The 6,388-nt window shown below is 46.8% G+C and overlaps 1 long non-coding RNA gene across 2 annotated transcripts; it reads left to right on the forward strand.

The window, feature by feature from the left end:
* The first annotated feature begins 4,885 nt into the window (after positions 1-4,885).
* On the forward strand, positions 4,886-5,424 carry LOC144107563 (uncharacterized). 2 transcript variants are annotated; one of them, XR_013309307.1, is made up of 4 exons: positions 4,890-4,939; positions 5,002-5,079; positions 5,234-5,287; positions 5,350-5,424. It is a non-coding gene; the product is annotated as an uncharacterized LOC144107563 (long non-coding RNA). The 2 variants fall into 2 exon arrangements; XR_013309306.1 differs by having other exon boundaries at positions 4,886-5,079.
* Positions 5,425-6,388: the final 964 nt, after the last annotated feature.

Raw genomic sequence — 6,388 nt, forward strand, 5'->3', positions numbered from 1 at the left:
GTGCCTTTGATCGGCTGTGTGAGCAGCGACGACGAAAAACCGTTGGGCGAAGATCACCCAGAGAGAGGGAGAGAGAGAGAGGGAATCTCCGGAGAGACGCGGCGGGGCCAGGGAGACAAAGGAAGTCGAGCAGAGACGGGCGAGGCGAACGGACGCAAGATATCGCGCTGGTCTATAGTCAGCGAAGCCGGACCTCAACGTCCGTAGCAAACTGACCGCCAGCCGAAACGCCCAAGAGTCCTGTGGCCTCGACCCGCCAAAGCACCGCCAGCCGAGAGACGCGGGGAAGAGAGGCAGACCCCGGGAGAGCCGAAGCAGCCGCGGCCCGCCGACGCGAGACGATTGGAGTGGAGCCCCGATCTGCCGGACCTACAACCAGAGGCTCCTGAAAGCCAGCGGTGAGCGGACCACCAGTTTCGCCTTCAGGCAGAGAAGAATAAATATTGTTTTGCCGGGTTACCGCCTTGTTGGCTCATTTCTCCTCGCTTCAGCAGGACCCGTAGATTTTGTGACTGACCCCCGACAGGTGGGAACGTCACATTATTGGTATTTGCATGAAAATACTTTCCCTACAATAATGCCCAATGGGCATGTAGGTATAAGAATGAATAAATAAATAAATAGTCCTGAAACAAATCTTGTTGCAGCTCCTAGCTGGAAGGCTCCATTTCTTTTGCGAGCTCCCTGCAATCAAATAGAAGCACGACACAGATTGCATTACTGCAGAGAATCTACAGATCGAAAAGCAAATAACAAGGAATAAGATTTAATGTGTGAACAAACAAACGAAATCCATTAAGCTGCACACTAAGATGCTCTTTCTGGAATCAAGTTATGGATGAGCATTCAATGCAGTAACTGCGTGAGTTTTGATACAAGCAGTCACAACAGAAACAATAATTTGTGCGTCATGAAAACTGCAACATGGGAAAGCTTGTTTTTGTTCAGTTGTTGGCGATTCATAAAGCATCACAGGTACTTGCTATGTTTTCTTTCGTAATTACGCAATGCGATCAAATTAATAGCAAAGTGCAATATACTGCATTCCAGGAGCCATGTCCTGCGCTGCAAATACAGCACTTTTATAAATGTATACTCCTGAAGATTTGTATTCTCCAGATCATCAACGCTGAATAAGTGCGTAAGCTGCAGCCATCCTCTACGAGCAGAAAAAAGATTCAATCATTTTACCTATTCCTATTATCAAACTACGTTCAATCATTAATTGCTTTGCACACAAAGTTGTGACCACGTGCTCTGCTTCCAAGCATAGATCGCGGACGTAGGCTCTATAACAGCTTCACAATTAACGCTTAACATTTGCATCAGGCACACACATATCACACAAAGTTAACAGTGAAAAGTGCAGGTAATTACCTCCCAAGCATGAGAATGCGGGCCGGATAAAAGTCTGCTTCTCCTTCGGCATCTCAAGTCTTGGAATCAAGTCGCGAATCAAGTCTTGGGCATTTTCAGGTGCAAAGTCCTTCACATCCGTGACGGGCACCACCGCACAGCTTATATTGTCTTTATACCTGACGTACAGTACTCACGGATTGAAATAGGACATTCGGAGCGCTAGCCTTGCAGTGCCACGCAGGCATGTGGTAAACCACAGGCCGGCTGATTGGCTACTGGAAGAAACAATTCTGCTTTGTAGATGTTCTCCCTCTCACGCCATACCACAATGCACCACCTTGGTTCCATGAGCGTCTACGGGCGGCGCTCCATGAAGCGACGGCCACGCGCTCCGAATGTCCTATTTCAATCCGTGAGTACTGTACGCAAAATGAGGCGCACTCGAAGACATCGCGCACACAGGTATCCTAGTACTACACCTAGAGCACTGTACTGCAGCGCAAGAACCAAGCCACCACGACCACGCTCACTGCGCACGCCATGACACACACACAGTTGTGGTGATACGAAACTGAGGAATCATTTTATTATCCTAGAGTAAAACTTTTGAAAGTGATTAACAGCAACAAAACTTTTTAATACATTTTTAAAATTAAGTATTGCGATTTTGTGTATAAATTGTTAATATTTGACTATTTTGTGCAGTACTCTGCATTATGTGAAAATGTGGATAACATCGCTCACCGGCTGACTGGATCAGCTTTGGATCAGCTTGAACTGCAATGTGGCGATCTATGGAGTGAGGCTATGATGGAGCTGCCAGTTTCTAAAATATTGACTGTTTGTATATTGTAAGAACAGGTGAAAATGCTTGTCTCGCCAGTGCCGAGTTCATTCACAATGTAAACTCAATATTGCCGCAGATCTTTGTACTGTATGTTTGTTCTTTCATGAAAGCTGCTGGCACACAAATTTATCTCAGTTGATCGCACCGAGGTGGAGCCTTTTCTGCGTTGTTCCAGACTTACGGTAGCTTTGTACGCCGTATCTCAGAAGTTCGCTATCAGCTTTAAGTTGGACACGGCCAAGAACAGTGGGCACTCTGTTCGGCGACCGCCGACCATACTTGTTGCTTTCGTCGCCGCCAAGTCATTCGATCAGTTCATTGTGGGCGCAAGTCAGCCGAAAGATTTTCGTTCGGAAGCTGTTTTCATCTTTCTGACCGCTGGACTGCCGTCATCACAACGTGGCAATTGTTGGACCAGTTCATTTGGGAGCAGGGAACCAGTTGGGTAGTCCAGTTGGAACAAGGAAAAACAATTGAGCTGACCAGTTGGAATATAAGTCCAATTGGAAAGTTCAGTTCGACCCAACTTACAAAATCAAGTGGATGGTCCAATCGGAACTAGAGAAACCAATTGGGCTGTCCAGTTGGATTCATCAATCCAACTGGCTGACCAGTTGGCTCCCAATGGGTCCAGTTGGCTGACCAGTTGGCTCCCAATGGGCTGACCATTTGGGTCCAATGGGTCCCTTTGGCTGACCATTTGGGTCCAATGGGTCCCATTGGCTGACCATTTGGGTCCAATGGGTCCCATTGGAAACTTCAATTGGACCCAATGGTTTTTTTTTTTTTTTTGACTGGGTGCAGGTCTAGACCGCGCTGAATTTAAAGCTGGCACAGAAACTTCCAGGTAAGGAACCAAAAGCAACCACTACAATCTGGGAAAATGTGGAAGCAGTTGCGCGTGGCCGCGATCAATCGAGATAATTCTGGTCCACGGAGGAAGGCTATATAGGAGTGGAAACTCCGCTGTCTGCGGTGACCAGAAAAGTCACAAACAAGCCCGCGGCACCACTATCATGCTGGCGGCGCCTGGCGGCCTGGAAAGAAACTACCGCCTGTTTCGGTTGCCAAGGCAACCGGTCGAGCGTGTTGCTCCTAAAGCCCCTTGATATACAAGTAGCGCCATTCTGTGAACTTTGCCGCCGCACCGCAAACCCTCGCACGTCCTCCTCGCCCGCGCCTCCACTCGGCGCATTTCTGACCGATGATTGGCCCTTCCGCCGTCGCCTTGGAAACGCGCGCGAAAGCGTCGCTTTGCTTCTGTTGTTTTTCTTCGGCGCCATGTGCAGGCCGCCTTCCTCTGTCGCGGGTCGAGCTTCATTCATTCGAACCGTGCTTTTAGCGCCGAGTTATGCCGGGTTGCTGCGCATTTCAGTGCACAAGCCGGCGTGAAAATGGCTTCATGCTTTTCACGATTCCTCGAGGAAAGAACAACATCAGTCGAAGAAAAAAGTGGATTCAGAACATCGGACGTAAGGACTTCACTCCGACGAACCACACCGTCCTCTGCGAGGTACTCTGCTTTGCTTGGTGCATAAACTAGTCTGTATACTTGAAACTTCTTGCCAGCTCGTCGAGAGGCTGACAATCTTGCTTAATTCGCTCATCATTGTGTGTCGTTTCCCATGTTATACTTTCCATTTGATGGCATTGCTGTGTGCTGCGCCTATTATAGCCGCCTTAATTTCTGAGTCTCGGTGTGGGTTTCCCGCTAAAATGTTTCCATCGCGGACGTAATGTTTCTTTCCAGCAAATACACGTGGTTCTAACGGTGGCGCAGAATAGGAAGCATGTAGATTTTCGCAGCGTGTAAGCCAGACTATCTACCGTGTTCCCCAGAGCTCTGCTGTGGTCTGAAAAAACAATGCCGTTTGGCACTATAGCAGAGTTATACTATCGCCTGCCTTAGGGTGATTTAGCAGTTTCTTAGCTCGCGTACACGTGACCTCAAATATTTATTTTGGGTTATCAGTTTGGTTTATTTGATCACGAAAAGCCCTGAAACTCTTTTTTATCACGTGTCTTTTTTAGTGGTCCTGAATAAATTAAGCAGCCGAATATTAGCTATGCCTTTAAAAATTAATTCAAGAGAAAGACCTCACGAGGTACATTGGAATTAACTTTGTAGCGTTTTGGGAATTTTTCTGGGCGAGTATATTTTTTATCACATGTTTTCTTAACAGTATTGCATAATATTGCAGCTCCATTTCGGTACTGATCAGTTTGAGCCGCTCATACTGCAGAAGTACGGGAAGAATAAATTAAAGCCTAATGCGATTCCGACCATTTTTTCTCATCGGAGTGCGCCTAAGCAAAGGAAGCCTCCTGCGATAAGGCTGCCACTCCCAAACAAAAGCGGTGAGTGATGTTTGTTGCATTTTTCTGCAGCACAATCGGAAGATGTCTAATAAAACATTAACTTTTTACATAAATACCCAGTAAAAACCTAGCAATGCGCCGATGACTCGCGAACATTTTCCGGAATTGAATTTGCTGTCGGTGTATCTGAAACATTTGTTTCGCTCCAGCATGCGTACCTGCGAACGTCACAGCAGTAGTGCCTGCCGATCGAGTCATCCTGTGAGCATACTTTTTTTTTTGAAAAACTGCGCTTACTTGCAAACCTAAACCGGTGCTTCAGGCTTTCAGGAGGCTTTGGCTTTCCCATTTCAGTCCCACCCGAAGAAGATGTCGCGATTCATAATGGCAGTGGCGAGCAGTGCATTCCTGACGGTGAGTACTAGCTTGGTCACACCGCATGCATTTGCAGTGCCTGACATTGTCCTTTCACGCAGATTTCTTGACAGCTGGAGAACTGCCTGATGGCAGAGTCATGCCTTCAAGTCCTGCTTCGTCTACCCTTGAACACGATCGTAAGAGGCACTGATTTTTTTCTCAAACATATTAGTTGCATGGTCACAAGATGCTTGCCGTTCCACACATTGCTCGCTGAAAATGCTCGCAATGGCATAAATACTTGAGATCAGGAGGTCGGTATTTGAACAGTGCTTGGCTTCCTCATTTCAGTCCAAGCCGAAGATATCGAAGTTCATGAGTCCACAAAGCTGCCTTTTCCAGGCGGTAAGTGTTAGGTTTGACTGCAAAGTTGCTACCTTTGTCTGAGGCCTTTCTTTTTTTGGCAGATCAGGAAACAGCCACGCACTCCGCGGACCGCATAGCGACACCAGAGCCTCTTGCATCTGATCTTGAGCATGCTTGTAAGATTCTGCAAACTATAAGTGGCTTTTTTATTATACAGAAATTCGTCCCTGGTGCCTGAAGGACTGCTTATTTAATTTTTTTTAGCAACACACCAAGCTCTATTAAACCGCATATCACAACTGGAGAGCCTCCATGAAGAGTCGCAGAGGAAACTAGGAGCTGCCAAGAGAAGATATCTTAAAAGTGAAGAAGAAAAAGAACGGCTGAAGTCAAAGTTTAAACATATTTTCAGTGACGACCAGATGAGGTCAGTGGAGTGGCTTTCAGCACAAGGGATGCGCTGGGAGGCCAGCACGCTTGTATAGTCACTCAAGCTGCGTCTGTCCTGCGGGTCCCAAGGCTACAGTCTGCTGAGAAACCATGGTTTCCCGTTCCCGCCCGACGCCATTTGGAGAATTTCAAGTTTCAGCCTGGGCTTCTTCAAGACATGATCGAGCCTCTCAGAATGAAGGTATACTGAATAACTATATACATGAGCCTCATACATAAAAGCGCTACGGTTCTGAATCTGCCTGTAAGACATGAGAGGTAATTGAGGGCTATGAATTGGTAATGGCATTAAGGTTCCTTTTACTAGCATTATGATTTACTACGAGTATATATTAAAGCGACTCTGTGTTCTTTTGCTTCTCTTAATACTATAAAAGTTGCTGCAATATTTCTCTACAAGTTATAGCTTTGAAGATTGATCATAGCTTAGATATGGCTGTGGTGGATGTTGTATTAAGCCTGTGGTGCGTATTATGTGTTTTTCCTCCTAGATTGACCTCATGAAGCCTGAAGAGCGCCACGCCACCTTAATGATCGACGAAATGCAAGTTACACCAGGGCTCGTTTACGATCACTCATGCCGCTGTGTTCTCGGCGCTCCGACATTGCCTTTATCTGACGGTTCCCTACCGGAAGATACGCTAGCTACTCACGGCTTAGTGTTCATGTTGGGAGGGTTGTCCACTAGGT

Source organism: Amblyomma americanum, chromosome 10 (genome assembly GCF_052857255.1).
Source record: "Amblyomma americanum isolate KBUSLIRL-KWMA chromosome 10, ASM5285725v1, whole genome shotgun sequence".
NCBI lineage: Eukaryota > Metazoa > Arthropoda > Arachnida > Ixodida > Ixodidae > Amblyomma > Amblyomma americanum.